The sequence below is a fragment of the Pseudonaja textilis genome, chromosome 1, assembly GCF_049901715.1.
Source record: "Pseudonaja textilis isolate UNSWEBS1 chromosome 1, rPseTex1.2, whole genome shotgun sequence".
NCBI lineage: Eukaryota > Metazoa > Chordata > Lepidosauria > Squamata > Elapidae > Pseudonaja > Pseudonaja textilis.
The window spans coordinates 189891350-189916886 of record NC_141990.1 but is presented as its reverse complement, the minus strand read 5'-3'; the positions used below and the strand labels follow the sequence as shown (position 1 = coordinate 189916886).

Here is a 25537-nt window from a genome sequence, read left to right as displayed (position 1 = left end):
AGGAGGGAGAGGAGGGGAGGGGAGGGAGGAAAGGAGGGAGGGAGGGACAAGAGGTAGAAAGAAATGTGGATTTCAATAATCCCTGTTTTAAGTGTTGGCAAGAATGTAGACACAAGAGAGATCAGGTGCCTGTTTCCATTATAGGCTGTCTATCCAGTTCCTTTAATTTCTCTGGAGAAGCATATCTTCCCCAATCCTTCCCAGTTACCCCTTGCATGTGGTGTTATAATCCCCAGTGGGAAACTCCATCTCTTCAGTTGCCCTGGAACAACTGAATATCCCAGCTTTTCATATTAGAATTCAGATAGAATCCCTGTTTCAAGTGTTGGCAAGAATGTAGACACACGAGATCCTCGTTTACCAGCCATATTTGGGGCCAGCAATTCAGCGGAGAAGAAACCCCAGGCCTCTAACTACAACAACAATCTTACTTCAGCTTGGTTTGCTTTACAGACCTGTGAAGGATTTCGGGAAACGCAAAGGCTGCTCATAAAATTACATTTGCATCACTGTCCTAACTAGAAACAATCGCTAAACCAGGCAGTTTTTAAATGAGGACTACTTGTATACATTTCTACTATTTGCTAGAAACACCCAACTCTTCAGATCTGAAGCAGAAGAGGGTCCTTCACGGGGATGTAGGCAGACTCCCTGAACATTTGGGCCTCTCTTTTTAAAAGGAAGCTGTTCCGGACTAGCAGGCTCAAAAGCCTGCAACTCTGACTGGCCCAATTGGCTAGTAAACGGGCTGCCGCGATTGGCCCTGCCAAGAGCAGCAAACTCAAATCACTTTCATTGGCTGCCTAGCCGCAGCCAGCCCTATATAAGGGGCTGCTGCGGCTGGGATTCTTTGCTCAGATCTGAAGTCACTAATAAAGAGCTGTTGTTGTTATCTGAGACTTGCCTCCGTTTCTGAACCATCCTCCCAGATCTAACAGAAGCCAAGCTACTTATGGGCTGGCACAGCAGCTGCATGATTCCAGGAAAATATGCCTATTGACTAAGGAGGCATCCATAACATCCGCATGCCTGCTGCAGAACAGTTTGTTATTCCCTGCTGTGCCTATGTATTTTGAAGATTATGTTCATGCAGATGCTGTCTGATCCCAGGAAATGAGGCAGCTCCATTAAAGAGGTGCCAAAATATATAATGGGCACCGCTGTCCTTCCTAAAGCACCATTTTTGCTTCACTTCCCTGGTCTTCGCTATCAGCCCTTTGATGTTTGCTCCCTATTCCAAGCCTCCTTCCGCGTTTATTCCATATCTTCAGAGACAACAGCTTGGGTGGTGATAGATGAAATGGGCCATAAGGAAAGACCAGCAGTGAGACAAAATGCAACTTGTCACAATTGCCTTCAGAGCCAGAAGGTCCTAGCAAATAATCTAGCTGTTTACTGTGCCTGTATGTCAATTGAGCAAAATGTTTTCATTCCGAAACATAATATTGATCTGAACTTGAATCTCCTCCAGCTCATTTCTCATGAGAGGGCATCCTAGAAAAAACATGTCTTGGTCTACACTGACACATCGTTATCCAAAACTTAATACGCGAGGCAAGTTTTGTAATACAATTTTGTATCATTTTAATCCTCATGCTACCAGTTGTAAAACAAGATGTTTTGCTGCTTGAGACACTAACTGCGTTTCTCACAACATGTCGGTCACATTGTTTTGGCTTGAGAGGCAAAATGCAAGTGTTTCTCTGAAGGGAGATTACAATAAATATTATTTTGGCTTTTTTTCTTGTTAAACATGAAAATGAAATAAAATTAGGAATAATAAAATAGAAATGTGAGAAGGATCAAGTCAACCATCTTCTAAAACTTTTAACCAAGTAACACATATATTTTGAAGATATTGGCTCTCCCTAAGTGGCAAAATGAATATAACATTCCATTTTTGCAAGACCATTTCTCATCTGTGAAATTCAGAGATGGACTAAATAAAAATTGTTCCAGAGGGCATTGTTGGTGGATTGGGTTGAGGAAAGTTGCTGTCATCTCATTATTCATTCTAAACCATGGGTGTCAAACTGGCGGCCAGCAGGCTGGATGTGTCGTGTGCAGGCAATGCCCAACCAGCTTCATGAAAGGAAAAAGTCACAATATGTCACATGATGGCAATGTGACACCACAAGTTTGACATGCGTGTTCTAAATGGATGGGAAAAACCACTATGAGAATATTTTGGTTCCAGAGTACACGATAAAGGCAACAATGCTGCTTAATTGCAACCTGTATAATACCGTGCCTTAACACCTGTAAAAACATATAGAGAACTGTTATGTCTCACCTGTACAAAAGAGGTGAGAAGTCCAAATTTCCAACTGAATACAAACAAGCAAGTAAAACCAGTAATTATAGAGTTAAATTCCTTGAGCCAATAAAGTTCTTGGCAGTCTCACACACGCTGTCTGCCAAGTCCGACAAGAAAGCAGGAATATAAATCACACAAGCTGTCACCACACAGGATACTCCGGAGCTCCTCTGAATAAGTCACACGTCCCGAACAAGTTCCCAGAGCGAACACACTCACTTTTATTCCCTGTGGGGCGTGTCAGTCCCTCAGCTCAGTCTCTGATTCCTCCCTTCTTTCTGCATTGCAGCTCGCACTTTTGCCTGCGACGTTGCCTCGCATCAAGCCAGCATTCGTCTGCTTGATTCTCAGTCAGAGGCTCTGATACGCCCTCCTCCTTTTCCTGATTAGCCTCAGGTCTTCCCTCCCGGTTATCTGCTGACACCTGAGGCATAATCAGGGAGGAAGGCATTGCCGAAGAGGAAGGTCCTGGGGAGGAAGGCATTTCCAAAACCTCCTCTTCCCCATTGTCCGAGTCTTCGTCCTCTAACAAAGCAGGCTCAAACCTCAGAGCCACAACAGAGAACATAGGTTCCATTGTGTTGCTTTAAGTAATAAATATGAAGGCCTATGTGAATTATTCAGTGGCTCTAAAAGAAAGGCACTGCTCAGGCAAAAATATGATCAAACCCCATTTTTCTCTACTCAAAAGAGACCATATGCCTTATGCTTAAATCCTAATTAATAAATTTCTCTTGGAGAATACTCAGCCTCACTGGGGTTGTTTGGCAACATGAATTCTGAGAGAAAGATAAATGGATACATTTCATTGTAAGTGGGTTCTGAATAATATGTCATATTCCTCAACACACACACACACATACCGTATACTTCATTCTCTTGTTTTCATCTTTGAAAGCTCGGGAAAATTTTAAAAATAAGCTTGGTACTGAGACTCTTTTTCAAGCTTATTTAGCTTGATACCATAATGCTACAGAACAAGCATATGAGCATTTTGTTGCCCCAAAATTATATGCTTCACAAATAAGTGCTTAATTCTCTCGCATTTCACTTGCAAATCAAATTTCTTTGCAAATTCCCTATGTCAGTATTCCAAAATGAAATGCTATAATTTTTTTTCTTCCTAGAAGCTGCCAACCAGTTCTGTGAGAATTGGGTCTTTCTCTAATGTATCTCAAAACTCCTGCAGATTAATAATGAGGTGACAGGAAAAGGCATGTTGAGCTGAGTTCAATTATCCCTTCATCCCAATTACACTATGACATTCAATCTTGTGACATTTAATAAGAAAGGGCATTTTACCCATGGCTACCCTTGAGAGCTGACAATTTATGCAACAATGTCTCTGAAGATATTCTTTTTAAAATTATTATTAAAAATCACTTTCATTTTGGCCCTGTGTAAATTAAATAAGATTTAACAAACCTGTTACCCATTAGTTTGGACAAAAGTGAATTATCCATAAGCGGCTTTGCAAATATCTAGATTAAAACATAGATAAAACATGAGAGATGAACCAGTAGCACATTAAAAATAGGATGGTTTCTACAGTTGCTCTTTGGATGCTAAGTGAGCTTTCTCCATCCATTAGTAAAATCGCATAGTTCGGGCATGTAAGATGTGGGATGATGCAGTTTTGCACAGGTTGATATGTCACTCACTTTAACATTTTGCAAGTCAGCCATTTTGTATTTATTCATTTCCCAGCCAAGATTATCAGCAAATGACTAAAGTCATCATAGATACCCTGGAGTTGGTAAGAAAGGAGTACTGGGCACTGGTAATCTAGCACTGGACAGATGACCATCCAGTCTTGGTTTAAAGACCTCTAGGAAAGGAGAACCCACCATGCCATTTGGCAATCTGCTTCAGTGACTGACCCATGCTTTGGAAATGCAGGCTGTGCAGTTGGAGTGAACTGGGCACTCACCAAATTTTGATAGCAAAATTCTTTCTTGCTTTAAAGACAGGCGTGTTTCACAGGTTTGAATCAAATTGATGGGAATCAGCAATTTAGTTAGGAAAACTTGTATTACAGGGGAAGGCCTTAGTAGTGGACTGGAAAGGTAGCATTATTTGTAACTTGTCTGAATTGTCCATAGGAAAGAGATACATAGAAGCATGGTGGGATTCTACCAGTTCGGACCAGTTCTATAGAACCGGTTGTTACGATTCTGCACAGTTTGGAGAACCAGCAAATCACACCACTAGCTGGCCCCTCCCCTCCTCCCCTACCCCATCCAGGAGGGTTCCCCGAGGCCCAATCAAGGGTGGTATTCAGGGGGTTGGAGGAGGGAGACGTGGCCTGAGAGCAGAGCTGAACCTTCCTTAGGATTGAAGCTTCTATTTTTCAGTGCAGACTCAGGCAGCAGATTGCAGAAAGGTAGATCTGGGAGTGAAGCTGTGATTCTGCAAGCAGCTCAATCTGCCTGCCTGCTTTGCTTGATTTTGGGTAAAAGTTGCTCTTTTTTTAAAATAAAAAATTCAATCTTTACATGTATATTTACAATATTTACATACAAGCCATGCCCAGCTGGTCACATGACCACCAACCCACACCCAGAAATTAGGCCACGCCCATAGAACCGGTTGTTAAGACATTTGAATCCCACCCCTGAATATTGTCAAGTATCTCTGTGAAACAGATGGTAGACAACGAATTTCTTATAAACCTAAATAATTCTGTTTCCTTACTAGGGCTGTGCAAAGCTTTAAAGGGGTTCTTTGCTTCAAATTTCTCTGAAAATTCATCAGGTCAGCACTCCAGATTCATGCAAAGCACCTGTTCAAAGTTGCTTTGTGAAGTTTCATAGCCTTTTCTCCCACTCCCACCTTTCAAAACATAGCAGCTGCATTGTTTCTCTGAGGATTTCTCTGGCAGTTTCCATAACTGGAAAAAGCTTCTAGACGTGGCTTTCAGAGGCTCAGAAGCTTCTATGAATGCTTTCATCTTCCAGCTGACACTGTCATGCAAGTTCTTTTAGTGAAGACGATTTGCCTTGCTAAGAAAAATGATTCCCAGGGCAAAGTGTCTCTCATTCACAGTGTGAAGCCGAGCCATCTCATGTAGGCCCTGCTCATTCAGGTATTTGTTGATTCTTCATGTTCACATTATGATGCATTTGATTAGAAGCCCAAATGCAACAGAGGTGCAATGGAGTAGCTGAGCTGGCCCAGAAACTAGCCCCTGTTAACTGCAAGTGGAATCTTTTCTGTCCTTTTTCCTATATGATTAAAATGTTTATAGAATCAGAGTTTGCCATCTGCTAGGGTTTTTCCAGGCCTGTGAAGATCCTATGGTGTCACCGCAGGCCCACATTCAGTATAATTTTGGAGCTGCCTTGCTGTTGAGAAATCGGTCAAACTTTGGAAAACATAACATAACCTAAAACCCATCAGTTCTCTTTTGGTTCATGCTTGTAGGTGTTCTTTACTCCGTTCGCAGCACCTTTTTCATAGTTTACATTCCACTTAAAATCTTCCATTTTATTTCTTCTCGCACACTCTCAGTACACAGCTGTCCTCTCTAAAATATTTATGTAAAGCATTTCCATAGCTCTGTAAGAATAGGTGAAAAGCCAGATGCTCATTCTTGGCATTTACTAAAGATTATTATAGGCAAAGATTATTATATGATCAGTAACCTACTGTAATAATAACATGCCTGTTTCCTGTTAAAGGAGTGACTCCGCAGAGAGTGTTTAATTATCCCCTGCCTCCTATTAGAATTTATTTAAAGCCGTTGAACAAATACTATTTAGTGCTGGGGTGGTTGCTCCTACATGTTTTTTCCCACTTAAACCTGTAACAGATGTTTAATTCATTCAATGTACATTCTTACATTTTAATATAAGCAAAGCTCTTACACAATTTACATATTATGCACTAAATTTACACCTTGCTTTTATCTGTCAGGGACCTGAGATGATCACTTGGTGAGGTAGGTTGAACGGCTGTCGGGTTAATGATTTATAGCACCATCCAGACATCATCCACATAATGTATCAGTAGAGTGGTTATATTGTCAGAGAGATGCATAATGCTGCTGTAAATCGTTGGCATTCTAGCATTAACAACTGCTCCAAATTTATCTTATGAAATCCCATGGTTGAGTGAATAAACCTCCCTGATACCTATCCAGAATCTTAACCACTATGCCGTGTTGGCCAGTCCTCACAGGAAGTGATTGTAATTCATTGTTCACTTCCAACTTTTCTTTTTGAAGCTACTCCTATCATAACAGGCAATTTAGACTGCTAACCATAATTTAGTTATTGAACCATTAAGGCTTTCTGATTAGTGAGAACAGAATCACTGAGCAAGAGTATTACTATGCTCCTTCTCTATTATTTACTAAACCTTTCTGTGTATCAGTATTTTAGCCTAAATAATTGGTACCGTTCACAATTTGTTCTCTGGAACCTTTTAACTGCATCGCTTTCCATTTCAGCCATGTACTTTCTCACGCATGACAATAATGTATACAAATATCTTAGGCTGAACTGTCTGCGCATGAGGGAAGATAATTTCAAACAACAAAGTAATGGGAAAAAGGAAAAAATTCTTGCAAGAGTAGACATTCATCATCATGACAGATCAGGGCAGCATCTTAATGCTAAAATACCCCAGTTCTAGTTACCTGCTGCATAATGCAAACAGCTGTGATCCAACAAGATTGTTAGTGATGAAGGTTGCAGAGTTGCTAGCTTTACTATTTTTTTTGCAAAAAAGTTGTATTGTAACCGGGGGGGCGGGGGCGCTGTTCTTCCCTTCAGTTATGTCCAGTTCTCAAAGACTGCCTAGACAAGCCCCTGCAATTATATGGCAAGAAATGGTTTGCCATTTTCTCCTTCCTATGGCTGAGAGAAAATGACTGGCCCAAGGTTGGCTTTGTGCCCAAGATGGGACTAGATCTCACAGTCTCCCAGTTTCTGGCCTGATGCCTTAACCATTACACCAAAATGGCTTTCCCTGTAACACATAGATACTGTAGGCAACATAGAGATTAGAATGTCCCCCACTCTAACACTTTTCTGGATGGTGCTGAAGACCTAGTTGTGCCATCGAGTCTGGAGAACCCAGAGTGATAGAGCTTATTAAATGGCATGTGTGATGTGTTGATGGGTGAGGGGCTATTATATTACTTTATTACTTTATTATTTGATTATTCTCTTTTATTAGTTTTATTTTTTATATATGATGTTTTATATTCCTGCAATCTGCCTTGCCATAAGAAAGGCTGAGCACCGAAGAATTGAGGCCTTTGAACTATGGTGCTGGAGAAGACTCCTCTAAGTCCCTAATACTGCAAGGCGATCAAACCGGTCGGTCCTAGAGGAGATCAACCCTGACTGCTCTTTAGAAGGCCAGATCCTGAAGATGAAACTCAAATACTTGGCCACCTAACGAGAAGGAAGGACTCACTGGAGAACAGCCTAATGCTGGGAAAGATTGAGAGCAAAAAAAGAAGGGGACAACCGAGAATGAGGTGGCTGGATGGAGTCACTGAAGCAGTCGGCATGAGCTTAAATAGACTCTGGGGGATGGTAGACGACACAAAGGCTTGGAGGAACGTTGTCCATGGGATCACGATGGGTCAGACATGACTTCACAACTAACAACAATCCTCCTTGCATCATCATATGCAAATAGGCAACAATATAAATTTTCTAATAAATAAATATTAATAGCAATATTTTCAAAAGTATTGGATGCCGTGTCAAAAACATCTCCTTCAAATGGAGTGTCTCTGCCAACTTTATAGTGGAAAAGTCCTTGAGAGAGATCCCTTGAAGCCCATTTTTTTTTTTTTGAGACAATCATAAATTGATGAACTGGTAGCAAGGGCTCAGGGCCCCAACCAGTGGTGGGATTCAAATTTTTTTACTACCGGTTCTGTGGGCGTGGCTTGGTGTGTGTGGCAGAGGAAAGATACTGTAACATCTCCAGTCAGGAGTAGTATTTGCTGGTTCTCCGAACTACTCAAAATTTCTGCTACCGGTTCTCCAGAACTGGTCAGAACCTGCTGAATATCCACCTCTGAAACCAACCTTCTTATTTGGTTTGCCAATGACGATGCTGCACTTTCCTTATACTACTAAAAAGAAACAGCTGCAGTTGAAAGATTTCAGGCAACAGCATGTAAGTAATATCAAAGATTTTGAGGAAATAATAAAAGAGAAGAAACAAGCTGATCATCTCCACATGATACCCAACATGACTGCAAGATTTAGTTGACTCACAGGCAGTTTTAGTAATGTTTCAGAAATTTCTTCTGCAGTTTTTTTTTCTCCCATCCATTCAACTTAAAGTTTTCTTTTTAAATTTTTTAAAATTTAATTCTTGTAAGTAACTCTCAGAATTGTTAATTGAGAAGGAGGAAACATAGAAATGGAGAGAGAATTTAACAGATAACCCCAACAGCAACAGTTCTGGCCAGTGTTTGGAGAGATTCAGAGGTGGTATTCAGCAGGTTCTGACCAGCTCTGGAGAACCGGTACTTGAGTAGTTCAGAGAACCAGCAAATACACCTCTGACTGGCCCCGCCCCCATCTATTCTCTGCCTCCTGTGTCCCAGCTGATTGGCTGGATTTTGTTTTGTTGCCCTGCACAGGAGAATGGAGCTGTAAAGCAGGTTAGTGGGATGGGGAGGGAAATGGGATTTTGCAGTAACCTTCCTCCAGGAAAGGGGAGGGAATGCAGATTTTACAGTATCCTTCCCCTGCTACACCCACCAAGCCACGCCCATAGAACTAGTAATAAAAAGTTTTGAATCCCGGTCTTCCGGTTTGAAGGGCTTCGGCGACAGACAGAAATCTGCGATTGTGCGTGGTTTCTGTCTGGGCTCGCCGCTGGAGCACCCCAAGCCAGCTGGTTTCGGTGCTAAGCCACCCCTTAGAGGTGGTAAAGAGGGGGGAGACCACCAGCAGGGTCGGGGAGAGCCGCATCTCTCCTCCTCAGCTGGCCATTACTCCCTTTCCCGAAAGCGGTTGCAGCGGTGGTCAGAAAGAAGAACTCGACCAGAAAAGAATGTGCAGGAGGAAGATAAGAAGTGAAAGTTTTGGCTGATCAGGTTAAATTGTAAAAGCAACAACTAAGGTACCCTGGAATTTAAACGTACAAAAAATAACATCGCTCTCAAGGAAGAGTCAGAAGCAGTGAAGGAAAGTGAAAAGGGAAAGGTTTGGCTTTTGTTTTCTTCTCTCTCCTTCCCTATACTGATAATTAAGAGACTTAAATAAGAAATCGGAAAAATCCGCTTTGGCATCAATAGGCAATTAAGCTGAAAATAAAAAAACCGCCAAAGGGATAATAAAGATTTCTGGACATTAAAAACTTTCTTTTTCATAAGCAGGAAGGGAGAGAAAAGAATAAGGGCAGGATCTGGAAGAGAGAGGAGACTGTCTGGAATTAAAAAGAATCTAAAGTAAAACTTCAACGAGACTTCTAAAAGGTACATTTTAACTGAAACTTTGCAACTAAATAATAACCCCAGGAAGAGAAAGTGAAAAAAAAGAGCAAAAAAGAAACAGCTTGTGTGTATATGAATTATTTGGTGATCTTTGGATTCTTGGTTATTATATTTGAATGACTAAAATCAATCGGGCGGTTGTTTAAAAATTTATACAATGCCATCACTTTTGGATGAATTGAAAATGGAACTTAAAAAGTACAAAGAAGATGCACAAGAAGGAAAGGGTTCTTTTGGCTTCGTTTTTCAATTCTTAGAAATGGAGATTTGGAACTATGAGAAACACACAAGAAAAGACTGAAAAACAAGAAGACTGGGACAAAGAAGAAGCCATCTTTAATGAACAAGTAATTTTATGTGGGGAAGAAAAAGGAAAGGTGTTCCATATTAGCAGGCTTGAAACCCTGCATTCCTATTGGTCCACATATACAACTATCTGATTGGACAGCCTGGATGGCTGTGATTGGTTCGCTAAGAGTCTACCGTGATTGGAGGAAACTCAAAGCGATGTCATTGGCAGCCGAGCCGCAGTCAGCTCTATAAAAAGTTGGCAGTGAGAAATATTTGCAGTGACATGAACTTTGTCTTGTAAAATCTTCAGCTATGTCCTGAAAACATAAAAGGGTTCAAACATTTTAGCTGTGCCGGCTCTGCAATCCCAGGGGACTACAGGTGAAATACTAGAGATTTAAGTAACCTGTGAATTGGCCATTCTAGTAGTAGGCTACTGAACAAATATAATTAGCAGCAGTTTTGGATTTATGTCAAAATCATCAACCACGTAGAATTTATGCAGATGTGGGCTCAAACTGGAGTTTTAGAAAAAATAATGATAGCCGAAAAAAGAAAACAAACCTGAAAAAAACCAGAGGGGTGTGTGTGTGTGTGTGTATGACTTTTGATCAACACAGGAACTATACTGTAAATACACAACACTGTATGGCATCCTCAAATTTAAATTCTATTCTGATTGCTATTTTACCGGTGGATCTTAAGTTTTTGATGTAGGAATGTGTTTAAAAGGGGAAGAGGAATTAATACAATTACACAACAATGATGATTATTCATTGGGGCTTCCTTCAAGATATGTATAATCCATAGGTTCTGTTTTTATAACTAGTTCTTAAAACTGTTAATGTTTTTATGTTTCATATTGGTTTTTCAATTATTGTAAGCTGTCTAGAGTTACTCCCAGGCAAGATGGGTGGCACAGAGGTTTAATAAAGAAATAAATAAAAATAAAGTCAATGTCAGATATGACACGATATAGATATGTTTCTCAGTTTCCAATACAGAAAACCAGTTTACTGTAGGGATGAAGGTGTCGCCCTAGAAACCAAAAGGCTGTAACATCTAAACCCCCCTTAAGCATGAAATCCAGCTCAACCCAACCCATGTCACGGAGCTGATGTTATGGGGAAAATAGATGGGCAGGAATATTAGGCACATTCATCATCTTGATAGATGGACAGACAGGCAGGATTAAAACTATGTAAAAATAAATGATGGGTAGATCAAGGATGAACTACCACAAAATCTAGGGTTAAATAAGTTTTGTCACACAGTGGTAAAGCACAGAGGAAAAGAAATAGGTTGCCTCATGGTTTCATCAAGAGCATTACATCCTTGTAAGTTGGAAGAAAATTCCAACTATACAGGACTGGAGGTCAAAACTTTTTTTTCTGGAATTTGTATCAATTTGTTTTAATCATTCTGTTTGAAACAACAGAAAACACATCTGACATTCACATATATTAAAGGTACAATTGTTGGCTCCTTTCAACTTGTCCTCTCCAGATTAAATAAGTCCAGTTTTCCCAGCTATTCCTCAATATGGTTTCTACTCCACTATATCCTGCATGTACATAAACTGACCGTTTGTCACTCTGGAAAATAGAGGGGAAATGTTGATTTGCATTCCCTTTTACAACAATAAATTTAGACTTCCCTCAGCTATAAATGTATTTCTGATCTTTTTTTTTTTTTGTCCCATTAAGGTGGAATTTTGCAATTTTCATTATTAAAACATTTGTCTTGCCATTTTTGAATTATTACTACATCTGCCACCATGAATGGTTCAAACCGGGAGTCTCTGAAGTAATTTGTAATCCTTGGCAATAATAAAATCCATCCTACTCTGTATGGAAATAACTATTTAACACATTGCTTAATGTGAAAAAAGCACAAATGGAATGCTGATGAATTGCCTTTGTTCACCACATTTCTTGGAGACAGCTGATAAAAGTGTCTACATATATAATCATTAGAATTTACCAAAGATTTGGAAGAGGGGAGGAGGAAGAAATCTTTCTCATATTTCAATACATATACATACTGTTATCATTTATTTGAATAATAATAATGGATCGCTGCGTCAATCGGAAGCAAGATTATTTCTTTTCAAAACAACAAAATTGCAAGTATTTCCAAATGCATAGAGAAAATCTATCTGTGTGGTTGCTAAGAATCAACAAAGACTTAATGGCACACAATCAATCAAACTCCCTGCTGCATAATCATTAGGACTGAGATACCCCCAATCTCCTTGATATTTATTTTTAAGGGAGACTTGCTGGAGGGTGGACTTTTCTGTGTGTATGAAACAAGTGCCGCAGTAGTAGTAACCGATCATATTTTATGTAAAGTGTAGAGCAGAGGTGCCAAACCTGCGCACATCATCACGTGACATATCGCAACGTTTTTTCCCCCCTTCGCTAAACTGGGGGCTGGGTGTGGCCAGCGCATGGCACATCTGGCCCGCAGACTGTGAGTTTGACACCCCTGATATAGAGCATTGTAGTGCTACACCTAAAAATGGTGGCCCAAAGGCCCTTTCTAGGGAGTAATAGGACTGAAAACAATGGCAATTCTTTTTTGAAGGGGGAAAAAAATGGTTTCAGATGCCAATGCAGTTTGCATGTCTCTTTCCATCTACATAGACTACATTATTTAAGCTCTATAATTCTTGAATTCTTACACTTTTCACGGGATGAGTGTTGGGTTTTTGTTTTTTAAGTAGTGTTTAGAATCATCAGAGAACAATAAGTTATTGTTATATATGAGACACTGTGTGTATGTAGAGAAGCAAAAAGACATTATTAGTATGTATATATGGTTCTGCCCCGGTAACCCACCTTTTTTAACTTCCATTATTTCTGTTAACCGCTGTTTACTCTTTGTCGTGCTCTAGCACATCAGAGGAAGAATATGGGTGCTAAAATTTTCATCCAGTGTTTTTGTATCTCTGGTGAAAAAATAAATCATGGAAAGGTCAATGTGCTCAGAAACGAGGGGAAAAAAATTGAATTATCACAGTTCAAGGGGATACAGAAAACCTGTTTCGCCATTAGGATTAATGTTGCATTCAGTATTTTTAAACATTCTTTCCAGTATTTTAAAATTATTGGGTTTTGGGGTATTTTTTTTGCTGTTAGATGAATAAAATGAGATAAAATTCCTGTAGATCTACATCAGTGTTTTACAAACTTGGCAATTTTAAGATATGTGGATTCAGCTCCCAGAATTCTGCAGCATACTTCTGGGATTCTGGGAATTGAAGTCCACGTATCTTAAAGTTTAAAAACACTGCTCCAGATAATCTTTTCACATCAGGCCTCGGTATTAGTTTCCCATCCCGTTGGGGTATCTAGAATTGGATGCTATTCCAGCTATCAATGAAGCATTAACCAGCCCTGCTCTCTTCAACATGCATGTCAAGATATATTGTAGATGAAGCGGAAAATCCATTAAGTAGTATATCCCATACCTGGTAATGAAAACATCAACATAAATTAAATGAATAATTGTTTGTTGCCCTGCATGTTGTTCAAGATTTGCTGCCTGAGGTGTCATCTTGCCTAATGACAGGAACGCTAGGAATATAGATGTAAACACCCCCAAGTCGTATCCATTTTGTCATGGCAGAGCCTGTTTTCAACAACAGCAGCCACATAGCAAGCAGAGCCAACTTCTCTTTCACCACAAATCTAATTGGAAGTGCTGATTGATACTTCTGAAGCTACGAAGGAGGCTACAGAACCAGTGACTGTCTGCACAGATATGATTGTCCTGGGAATGAGTCACTGTTTGCTCACAGTCATTTTCACTCAAGGAGAACCTTGTGACAGATAGGCTGGCCATGAGTTCTCCCATAGCATTTCTGCTTGCAGTGAGAGGAGAGCAGGACCAGCATGGAGAAAGACTGCCCAGGTCAGACACACAGAGACTATAGTATCTGAGGAGGAGGCAGGGGGTGAAAACAGGGTAATTTTCTATGATGGAGAAACTTGTGGTTAAGGCACCAGGTTAGAAAGTTGGAGGATCGTAAGTCCCAGGGTCATTTTAGCCATGGCCTTGTGCCAGTCACTCTCTCTGTGTGTGTGTGTCTCTCTGTCAGTCTCTCTCTCTCTTTCTCTCTCTCCCTCCCTCCCTCCCTCTCTCTCCCCATCTCACCTCACAGGGTGTTGCTATGAGGAAAAGAGGAGGACAGAGGTGTGTTGGATATGTTCACCGCCTTGAGTTATTTGCAGACAATTAATTAATTAATTAATTAAATAAATAAATAAAGGGATGTAAATAAATAAATAGTAAATCTATAATCACTGGGAGTTACTTTTGCTTAGTACTTGCAATTTGAGTAAGGGTGATCATTCCTCTCGACGCGAAACCCATACTTCAGGTCAGTATGACTGTTATGCAAATTACAGGTAGTGGTTGAAGAAAACAGCAGTTCTCTTGTTCAATCTGGTATTGGATTGGATTAGGACCCAGAAACCTGCAGCCGGCACATCCATTGGTCTTGCTATATGAGAAGTCTGGGAATTGTAATACCAGAGAACTGGAGGAAAACAAAATCAAGTATACTGGATTCTCAGCTTTATTTTTTTTTCCCCTTAAGCTAGCTGACTGGGAGATATCTGACTGTTGATAGAGTATTTGATAAATGAGCGTTTTCTTTTCTTTTCTTGTTCTTTTCGTGTTGGAGAAATAAAGCTTTGGCTAATTCTGTAAGCTTTATCCCCATATTCAAGTCATATGATCTGTTGCATTAAATCTCAGATATTCTACCAAAACATGAATTAATTAGGCTTTATTAAGCCCTTAGCAGCTTCTTATAACTGAAAAGGAAGAGTCTTTTTTCATCAGATCTACAGAAAGAGAAAAAGGAAATAGTGACAATAAGCTGCATTTAATTAAGCATCCAATTATTCCTAATAGGTTGGGATGGAGATTTCTTGATCCTCTTGCTAACTATTTGTTAATATAGTAGGGAAGTGGTAATTCTTCTTCCTGATAAATGAAAAATATACTAATGTTCTTTGCTTATATTTTACAAACATTATCCTCTTTCCCAAGCTCGGAGAAGCCTTTTAAAAAATAAATACTTTTTTTTTGTTTGCATTTCCTAAATCCAAATCCAAATCAGAATATCTAAGCTAGTATACATGTTAGTTTAAAAAACTGGACTTCAAAAAAAAAAGGCATAAATGGTGTAGGATATATTCAATAAGATAAAACAGATAGAGCCATCTTTAAGGATCTGACCATTATTTGCTAAGAATTGGAAAAATGACAAAATGCTTATGCAGGAGGGAGTTATTAAGAAAATTATGGACTGTGCTGAAATGAGTAAATTGACATTTGAAATCAGAGAAAAAGAAGACGAACAATTTTACATAATATGAGATTTGTTTTATCAATGTTTGGATAAAAAGACATGGTAATGTAATAGACTAGCACATTTTGTAATAGAAGCTTAATAGATGGAAATAAAATACAATACAAATATATATAACCATTGGATGAAAGTGTAATACAAACTTTATAATAAAATCTAGAATATCTTGTATAAATGATGGAATAAATAGTTTAGTCATGAACGATTGATAACTGATAAATATACAAGCATATGTTAGATTGACAATGTGAGAATTTATATAAACTGTGAGTGATGACTACGAAAGGATAGCATAAAAGATTTATAACCAACTGACACACTGTATGTACATAAAATGGAAGATGGTTTAAGGTTTTTATGTTTTGTTTGTACATGTTTGTCTTAAAAAATAAAAATCTTTAAAAAAAAGAATCAGACCTGCTTATCTACACTGAACACACACAAAAAAAGCACAGTGTGTGTGTGTCACCTAACATGACCTCTAGAACAATACTTCTTAGGAGTACATAACTTTCATATTTCAGAAACTGTTTGGCCACAAAATGCGAGTTGCTTTACTATACCAAGCGTTACTTCTCCTTAAGCCAAGACTTTTCACAAAGGTTCTGCATTCTTCTTCTGATGACATGAAGCCCATTTGTGGATCTTATCACAGTGTCAACTCATAAAATATTTCTATAGTCTTTTTAGAGTTGCCAACAGAAAGGGAGGGGGGAGTAGTGCAGCTGCTTGCAAACCGAAACTGCATTCCATAAGTGTCTTTAAAGATAGTACTGTAACTAGGTGACCAAAGTATGTCTATGTATGTATGTATATTTGAAATGTATTCTGTCATCTTGAATGCTTAGATCAGAGGTCTCATTCTCGTGGCCCGCGGGCCAATTGCAGCCCGCGGGACGTTATCCTGTGGCCCCCACCATGATATGAAAGTATAATATTAGTGTATGATATAAATATAAAGTATAATATAAAGTATAATATTATGCGGCCCAGCCTCACCCAGACTCTGCCTCCAGCGGCCCCCAGGTAAATTGTTTTTGAGACCCCTGGCTTAGATGCTCCAGGGTAGATTCTGGAAGCAGATGCAAAGGAGGTCTTTTTGGCTGCTCAGAACCAAATTCCCTGCCAATTTTTCTCATGGCGTTCTTAATTATAAAGCTTCTGCTTTCCTGCTGCTGTGCAAATACCTGCTTGCAACAAAATATTGATTGGAAACACTGAGGGATCGGAGCTGACTAAAACAAAATGAAGAAGGAAGGGGGTACTGTTTTTTTTTCCCCTCTGCAGTGTCCTGTAGCACATGAAACAGGAAAGTAAAGAAAGCTATTTCAGTGTTGACTGTGGGTAATAGAAAGACCATAATTTGCCAAAGCAATTGAAAGGATCAAATACTCTTGTAATGAGGCTGTAATCCTAAACACACTTTGCAGAAACCAAGAGCTAGTGAACTATGCAAAGGTGTTTAAGATCATGCTGCACAGATATTACTTCATTTTCTCCACAAAGAATTCTCCCTCCCTATTTTGGTTCACCAGTAAATAAATGGAGGATAAAAAGGATATTTTATACCCCTAAATTTCACACACAAAAAACCCTGATAAATGAGTATGCACACATGAGTGGATACAGATATATACATATTTGTCAATGTTTTAAATGAAATCAGAAAATAAATCATGTAAATTCATCATTTACCACAGCTCCTGATCCTTTAGAGGAGTTTTAATGATAGCTCTCAGAATTTACTTCCTTTTGGCTAGGAATTCTGGGAGCTGCAATCCCTAGGCATCTAAGGCAGGGATCTTCAAACTTGACAGCTTTAAGACTTGTGGACTTCAACTCCCAGAATTCCTCCACCAATCATGTTAGCTCAGGAATTCTAGGAGTTGAAGTTCACAAGTTTAAACTTGCAAAGTTTGAAGACCTTTGATCTAAGGTGTTAATTTATTATAAAACTTATGCATCTATCGTGTTTCTCCAACAATACGGCCTCCCCCAATAGGAAGTCCCAGCATGTTTTATAGGCATGAAAGGAAATTAAGCCCCTCCCCCAAATTAAGGCTTATATTAAAACATGTGCAATGGAAGGAATGGCGGGGGGCTTGCCGTTAGGAAATACTTTTGTTGCACACCTGGATATGGTGCTGCCTGCGTTGACCTCGGCATTGGTGGGGCACTTCGTATTAGGAGACCTTCCGCCACCGTTGCTTTCCCTTTTCCCCGTGCTGCCATGGCGTTTGGAGCAACGCCACGGTATTTGGCGCAGCCACATGGCATTTGGCGCAGCCATGCGCAGCCAGCCAGGGCTCCTCCCTGAAACCAGAGCCCAGTGGAGACACTCGGCTTCAGGCGCTCCTGTCACCGCCTTCCTGGGCATCGTTCGAAACAAAGCCCATTCTTTTAAAAACGACACCCTACTACTGGTATGACAAAGCCTCCCCTGCCCAAGAGGTCAGCCCAACCCCACGTGGGGAGGAGAATCTCCCAGGGCCACAGCGCAGGATCGGCCCACCGCGGGAGAAGCGCCCAGCCATCATCCCTGCCTGGTGCCAGGCAGAGCCTGAAGAGCTTCTCCTGGGGTGCCCAGCGCAGCTGACAGGTGGGTCCTCCTGCCCGGCATTGGAGCTCTGGCCAAGGCAGTGAGCGCCTCCCCACCAGGCCCTCCGCTCATCCCGCCAGGGCCTTGCCGAAGCCAAGCAGGCTGGGCAGAGCCGGGAAAAGGAGCTGCGGGTGCATGCCCGCCTGCCAAGCAAAAGAGCCGGGCCGACCTGAGCTTGGCTTCCCAAGTCCCTCCAGCCCAACCCCAAAGGGGCCACCGGGAGATGCTGCCCAAGGCAGTGATAGCGCCCACACATCCGTGGACAGGGAGGCAAAGCGATGGCCCACGCCACGTCCTCTGAACTGAGCCCCGCCAAGTGAGCGCTGATGCCCAAGCCACTGCAGCGTTTGGAGCTGCCTGCACGTTTGGAGATGCGTGGGGATGGGGACAGGCTGGGCGAGGGGTGGAAAGGATGGGCAGCTTCAGGCTCTCTCCACTGGACTCGCTGGCCAGGGAAGCAGTGCTGCCGTCGCCTCACCTCCCTGTCCGTGGACTGGTGGGTGCTATCACTGCCTCGAGCAGCCTCTCCCAGTGGCCCCTTCGGGGTCGGGCTGGAGGGACTTGGGAAGCCAAGTTCGGGTCAGCCCGGCTCTTTTGCTTGGCAGGCGGGCACGCACCCGCAGCTTGCTTTCCTGGCACTGCCCAGCCCGCCCGCTCCAGCGCAGCGCTGGTGGGATGAACGGAGGGCCCGGCAGGGAGGCGCTTGCTGCCTTGGCCAGAGCTCCACCGCTGGGCAGGAGGCCTGCCTGTCAGCTGCGCTGGATGCCCCAGGCGAAGCTCTTCATGCTCTGCCCGGCGCCAGGCAGGGATGATGGCTGGGCGCTTCTCCCGAGGTGGGCCGATCCTGCGCTGCGGCCCCAGGAGATTTGCCTCCCCACATGGGGTTGGACTGCCCTCTCGAGCGGGGGAGGCTTTGTCGTGCCAGTAGTAGGGCGTCGTTTTTAAAAGAATGGGCTTTGCCTTCAAACGATGCCCAGGAAGGTGTTGACAGGAGCACCTGAAGCTGAGGTCTCCGCCGGGCTCCGGTTACAGGGAGGAGCCCTGGCTGGCCGTGCATGGCTGCACCAAACACTGCGGCATTGCTCCAAACGCCGCAGCAGCACAGGGAGAAGGGAAAGCAATGATGGCGGAAGGTCTTCCAATACGAAGTGCCCCGCCAATGCCGAGGTAAACATCCAAGCCCTCGCTGCTCGCCCACCCGAGAATGCAAGGGGGCGGAATTAAGTCACCCCCAAAAAGACAGTCTAGCCGTTTTTTCGGGGCTCCAAAAAAAATAAGACCCAGCCTTATTATATGAGAAACATGGTAATAGTAATAGCAAAACATGCAAAGAAAAGGTTCAAATGTTAAATGATTGTGTCTATGGAGGTTCTCATTCATCCAGGTCATAGTTGTCCCAAAGGTGCTACTCTTCAAGAAGAGAGCTGAAGAAGCTTCTTGGATGAGAAGTGAAACATCTTCAAAAAGAACCTAAGGAAGCCCAGTTGCCTCTTGAAAAAGCACCTTTGGGACATTAAATGTTTATGCTGTTTGAACAGAAAGTATTATCCAAAATAAGAGTATAAACAAAATACGAGGATTGAATGAAAAGTAGTGTCACCTATGTTAACCCAACTGACCAGCTAGAAACTCTGGGGGTTTCGAAGTTGTAAAAGGCTGATCTAAAAGATTGAAGATCACGTTTCGATAGGATGAATAGCATACTGGTAGTCCTTCTCTAATGACTGCCCTGTGTGGTGACTTTTTGAAGTTACGACAGTTAAAAAAATAACTTTGCAACCAGTCCCTCACATTTTGGATTGTTGCAGTTTCCCTGAGGTCCCATAATTGAGATCTGGGCACTTTGCAACTGGTGGGCATTTGCAACCATCATGACATCCCATGATCACTTGGTCATAATTTGTACACTTTCCAACACTGAGAGTCATTGGAGAAGCCAACCGTGAAAATCACAAGTTGTGGTTTATGTGATGTGTGTCACTTAACATCCTCTGGTGTTTCACTAAACGACCGTTGCAGAAGTGAAGATCTAAGTCCATCATGGTCATGTGATACCTTCTTTAATGAACACAGTGATGGAGTTGCTAGCCCCAACTGTGGTCATTAAAGAGGACTACCTGTAATGTCTAAATCATCATGTCTGTGTATAATACGAACCTGTGATGATGTAGAATGAAACACCATATTCAGATGGCAGATTTGGGCATTTTGTAAAAATGCATTTTATCCCGTCTCTCATTGCATTTCAAATAATTCTGGTCATGAATATGGAAATTTTCCAGACAACCACAAGTTAGGGAGCATGCTTACACTAAATAAAGGGGAGATTTCCTAAAACTGTTTTGCAGAAAGTTGCTTTCTCTTTTGATTGATAAAATACTTATAAGTGCTCCAAAGAACAAAGAAAATTCCTTGTATTTCTACAAAAGAAATACTGTTTCATATTCTGATAATATAATGCTCTTCTGAAGGAAAATAGGAGTTTGGAATTTAAGAAATGTCAAGTAAAATTGGAATGTTGTAATTTAAGGGTTTTGGATGAAGAAGTGTCAGCTGGCCTGCTATATGTAAATCTATACAAACGTTAGACAGGCACTGCTCCATAATGTTAAAATTGCATAATATTAACATTTCTCCTATGCTTCTTAAGAGCTATGTGCTGCTGATGCTTTAAAAGAGCTATTCCATACACCTTACATTGTCCATTTGCTAAAGGATAAAATTACTTCCAACTATATTATTGTGAAAAGGTGGCATGTATAAAAACAGTACTCAGAGAAAGTCATTCGGCTGTCATAGTTCTGATCCAGTACTTAGGATTTTGCCCAGAGACTTTGCTATGCATGTTACGTCCTCCCATCCCATTAGTAGTTCTGGGTTCATTGTATCAGAGCACATTTGCAAACTCTTGGATCAAGGCCTTTTTAAAAAAATATGATGCCTTTTCATATCCTTTGTTCCATAGCTTTTCATACCAATGTACAATTGGTACATTACAAGATACATAACGACCTTGTCAGACATTTGACCAAGAAGTCAAACCCAAAGAAAAATCTTCTGACAGGAAACTCTGTATAGTTCCTCAGTTGTATGGTTCCATCTCAGTTCTTTGTATCCGAAGATGTCAAACCCTAGACCAGGGAGCTCTTGTGTCTGTGACTTGCCACTTTCAGCCACGTATCACCCATTTGGGGCAAAGACCTTTGTGCTGCGATCAGCATGACTATTTACTCCACAGAAAAACAAAAACGAAAGGCAGGTGTCTGTCTAACTTTGGGCAGCAAAATTGACAGAGAAGGAGATTCAGGAGTCAGAATGAATAAGGCTAGGCACAAAATCAAGAGGAGATACTTGGGCGGTCAGAATTCACTTGCATCTAAAGGCTGTGCTTATAGTCAAATGTAATTTGTTGATATATATGTGGCATGAACAGATGCACGAGGTGTATTACATTTATCTTTCAGTCTGACATTTCAGGTATAGCTGCGGTGTGTGTTTGCAGCTTTCTAAGGAAATCCTTTATTAAGAAATGTATCTGTTTTATGGATGGCTTGCTTCCTGTTTCTGGAACGTGCATTTTCCCTTCATGCAAACATGCACTTGGCAGCTCTAAATTCAAGGTATAATAAATAGCCGGACCAAATCTCATATTCAGTTATGAGATAACTTAATCCAAGAAATCTTAGAGAACCATCTGATATAAAACCATATTCCTTACGTTCCTTTTTCCTGGGAATATTTTACATAAAAGCAATATTTTTTTCTGACAAATATTTATGGGTGCTTTCCATGGGACACTTGTGTTTCCGTGGGAAATTCCTCATCAGAAGATGGGTGATAAGACATTCAGTAAGGGCTGAGTCTTGACAAGAAATGCATTGATTTATTTACAACCTTTATGAAGGACAGAGTGGGACTTATAGAAGCTGGAGATTTGTACCGTGACCAATGCAGGTTTCAAAATTATTTCCAGTATCAGAGAAATGAAGAAGAAAATGAGTTTGGTGGCAACCGCAAATGGCTTTGTGAAAGTGAAGCAGAAGATAACATGAAAGAGCCTCAGTGGTGCGGTGGTTAAAATCCAGTACTGCAGGCTATTTCTGCTGATTGCCAGCTGCCTGCAATTTGGCAGATTGAATCTCACCAGGCTCAAGGTTGACTCAGCTTTTCATCCTTCCGAGGTCAGTAAAATGAGGACCCAGATTGTTGGGGGCAATAGGATGACTCTGTAAACCACTTACAGAGGGCTGTAAAGCACTGTGAAGTGGTATATAAGTCTAAGTGCTATTGCTATGTACAGAAGATAATCACAGTGCTGTTGATGTCCAGCATACCTTACTGTACCAGAAAGGCAGGACAAGTAGCAGATATAACTCTTTCACCTATAGAGGAGAATATTTGTAACTCAGGGTTGAATTTTGAAGTCTGTTTCTATACACATTTGGAAAACAATATAGATCCAATTTTAAAAACAAACAAAAATAAAATAATTAGGTAATTATGTTCTTCATCCTCCTCCTCCTCATAATAATAATGTTAGATTTGCATACGCTTTCTTTTAACACAAATATCAATTGTACAGACCATTTTTGGTTCACATCACTCTGTTTTTGTCCATTGACTTGTGCATTTCCTTGATTCATCCAAATTTGCTTCTACTGGAGTTTTGATGATATTTTCACATTTTTACCTCAGCTTAAATGTGTAAATATGAGCAAGTCGTTTGCATAAAGCTGAACTCTCTTGTCTTCTTCCTTTATGAGAGTAGTTATTTTCCTTGGAAGAATGTTTTCTCTGTGATTTTCTGTTTGGTTCATTAAATGAAAAATCTACCTTTCAGGAAATTGTTCCCTTAGTAAATAAATGTTTAGTTATGCTAAAGTGGAGAATTCAATTTCTCAGAGCAAATAATTGATAAGTTCAAGAAAGGATTTACTTTTAATTTCATGTCATTTTTCAAAACATTTGATCATGAAATTAAATGGCTTTTTGTGGCCATTGTAACTGGAATCCTAAATAATGACTGTTATACAGGTGGTCCTCATTTAATGACAACTCATTAGATGATGTTTCAAATTTAAAATGGTGCTAATGATTGGAGTTTGGGCTGTTGCACTGTCCTTGAGAACTTGTAATCATGATCTGGACACTCAGTACCCAATTCACAATAATGATGCTGGAGAAAGCAGCAGTCATGTGATTGTGATTTCCAATATCCTCACAAGTAAAGTCAGTGGGGAAACCAGTAGAAAGTTGCAAGCTGTGCTTACATGAAATCCTTGCTTTATGACCTGCACGGTCCTTGCTTAACAATTTTAATAATGGCAACCAGGGCTGCCAAAACTGCCATTGCTAAGTAGCATGGTGATTTCATGTCATACTTTATGAATGCATCACTTACTGATAGCAATTACCATCATTAATGGAGAACTTTGGAATGGATTATTTTCCAAACCAGTGTTTCTAGAAGTCCTGGTTTTCAACAACACCGAGTACTTCAACCAAGATGGCTAACTGTTGATTGAGAACAATAGAAGGTGACATCCAAATCCAACTGGAAGCACCTGGTTGGGGAAAGCAACTGCTGTCTAGTAGCTGGGACTACATTCTGCACTTCTGAGTGAATTCATAAATGTACTTTTGCTAATCCATTCCAAAATTTTAACGCCAGTCATTCATTATGGCTGGAAGTTCTTTAAGAGTAATTTGACAACAATAGCACTTATACACAGCTTTACAGTGTTCTACATCCCTCTCTAAGTGGTCTACAGAGTCAGCCTATTGCCCTCAACAATTTGAGTCTTCATTTTACCCACCTTGGAAGGATAGAAGGCTGAGTCAACCTTGAGCCTGGTGAGATTCAATCTGCCAAATTGCAGGTAGCCAGCAGTCAGCAGAAGTAGCCTGCAGTACTGCACTCTAACCACTGTGCCATCATGGCTCATAGTTACTAGAATCCCCACTGGTTTAAAAAGAAACACTTGGATGAAAGGAATAAAATTGATAATAAGTTGGCTGATCTCCCCTGTCAATTCTTGAGAACAAAACGAAGTTGCAGAAAATCTGATGATGATCTCAGTTATGGGTCTCCCATGGCCCCTTCTTTTCCGTTTCGTGAAGCCAGTGATATATAGTAATTAAAGCATTTTACACCAGGACTGGAGAAACTCACATTTGTGTCCTTATCTGACCAGAGAGCTTATGTGATGATATGGGACCAGTTACTCTCTTAGTCCCATGCATCCCAGAGGATTGTTATTCAGCAGGCAAAAATTACATGAGATCTCAATATAAGCTGTTTTGAGCCCTCAAAGGAAAATCAGAACACAAGTGAAATGAAATATTGTTGCTGCTGTTCTTCTTTGCAGTAGTAGCGCTGTAGCGGTAATAGTATCTCTTTTACAAGTAAGCCACAGAAATGAATGGAATGCAATCTAAGCGTAATGAATGGAAGTGCATCTTTTAATGTGCGCGAAAGGGACTTCGGTGCAAATTTTGTGGAAAGCAAGGCCAGAAGGGATGAGAAGAAAATCCTTCCAGCCTAAATAGAAGAAATGTCGTGATACTCTGGACCCAAGCCAGACTCCAGCAGCATAGCTGCAAAGATAAATCTTTTCTGCTACAACACTAGGAATTATTTTGGCTTCCTTCCATATCAGAGTTTGGAAGGCAATTTGCAGAGGCAGAGCTCAACCCCTGTGTTGAAAGAGAAATCATTATTTTGAGTTATAAAGTAAATTCTCCTGTGCCTCTTTCATTTTTTACTCACCTCAACCACCAAAAAAGAAAATGATTCCCGATTCTTCCAATGTATTGATAAGCAATAGAAAATGTATACATGACAAACATGTACAGCCAATAGGGCACCAGCAATATAATTAAATCCTAATTGTTTTTTTTTTTTTAAAGAAATCTGTATGATCAGATAGTCCTAAGTCAGAAGTGTCAAACTCAATTTCATTGAGGTCCACATCAGGGTTGTGTTTGACCTCGGGGAGGGGGCATGGATAGGGTGGGCATGGCCAGCTCAACGTCACTCCTGTTACGATATTGCAACCCTCTGCCAGCAAAAACAGAGCTCAGGGGACCATGCATGCTCCCTAAGCTTCATTTTTGCTGGCAGAGGCTGTTGTGACTGAAAATGGAGTTCAGGAAGGCCATATGTGCCCCCTGAGCTCCATTTTTGCTGGCAGAAGGCTGCAGGAGGATGTCACGGCCAAACATGGAGCTCGGGAGAACCATGCGCGCGCCCCCCCTCTGAGCTCCATTTTCACTGGCAGATGCACCACAGACCAGTCCTTCTCTGTTTCCAGGGTGCCCCCCCACCAGGCCAGATCTAAGTATCCTGCGGTCCAGATTTGGCCCATGGGCCTTGGGTTTGACATCCCTGTCCAAAATACAGTGGAGCCTCAAGTCTCAAACACTTCTGTTCGTGACCAAATTGGGTAACGACCAGAATTTTTGGCAAAGTTT

At 41.0% G+C, this 25537-nt stretch overlaps 1 protein-coding gene across 3 annotated transcripts in view; it reads left to right on the top strand.

Annotated features, from left to right (window-relative positions):
• B3GALT1 (beta-1,3-galactosyltransferase 1) overlaps positions 1–25537 on the top strand; it is a 391340-nt gene that overhangs the window by 197335 nt on the left and 168468 nt on the right. The window contains exon 1 of one of the 3 annotated variants that reach the window (XM_087920015.1): positions 13963–13997. The exons of the other annotated variants lie outside the window; for them this stretch is intronic. The gene's annotated coding sequence lies outside the window, so the exon portion shown is untranslated. Of the gene's footprint in view, positions 1–13962; positions 13998–25537 lie in introns of those variants that run through there. 3 annotated transcript variants of the gene reach the window in all.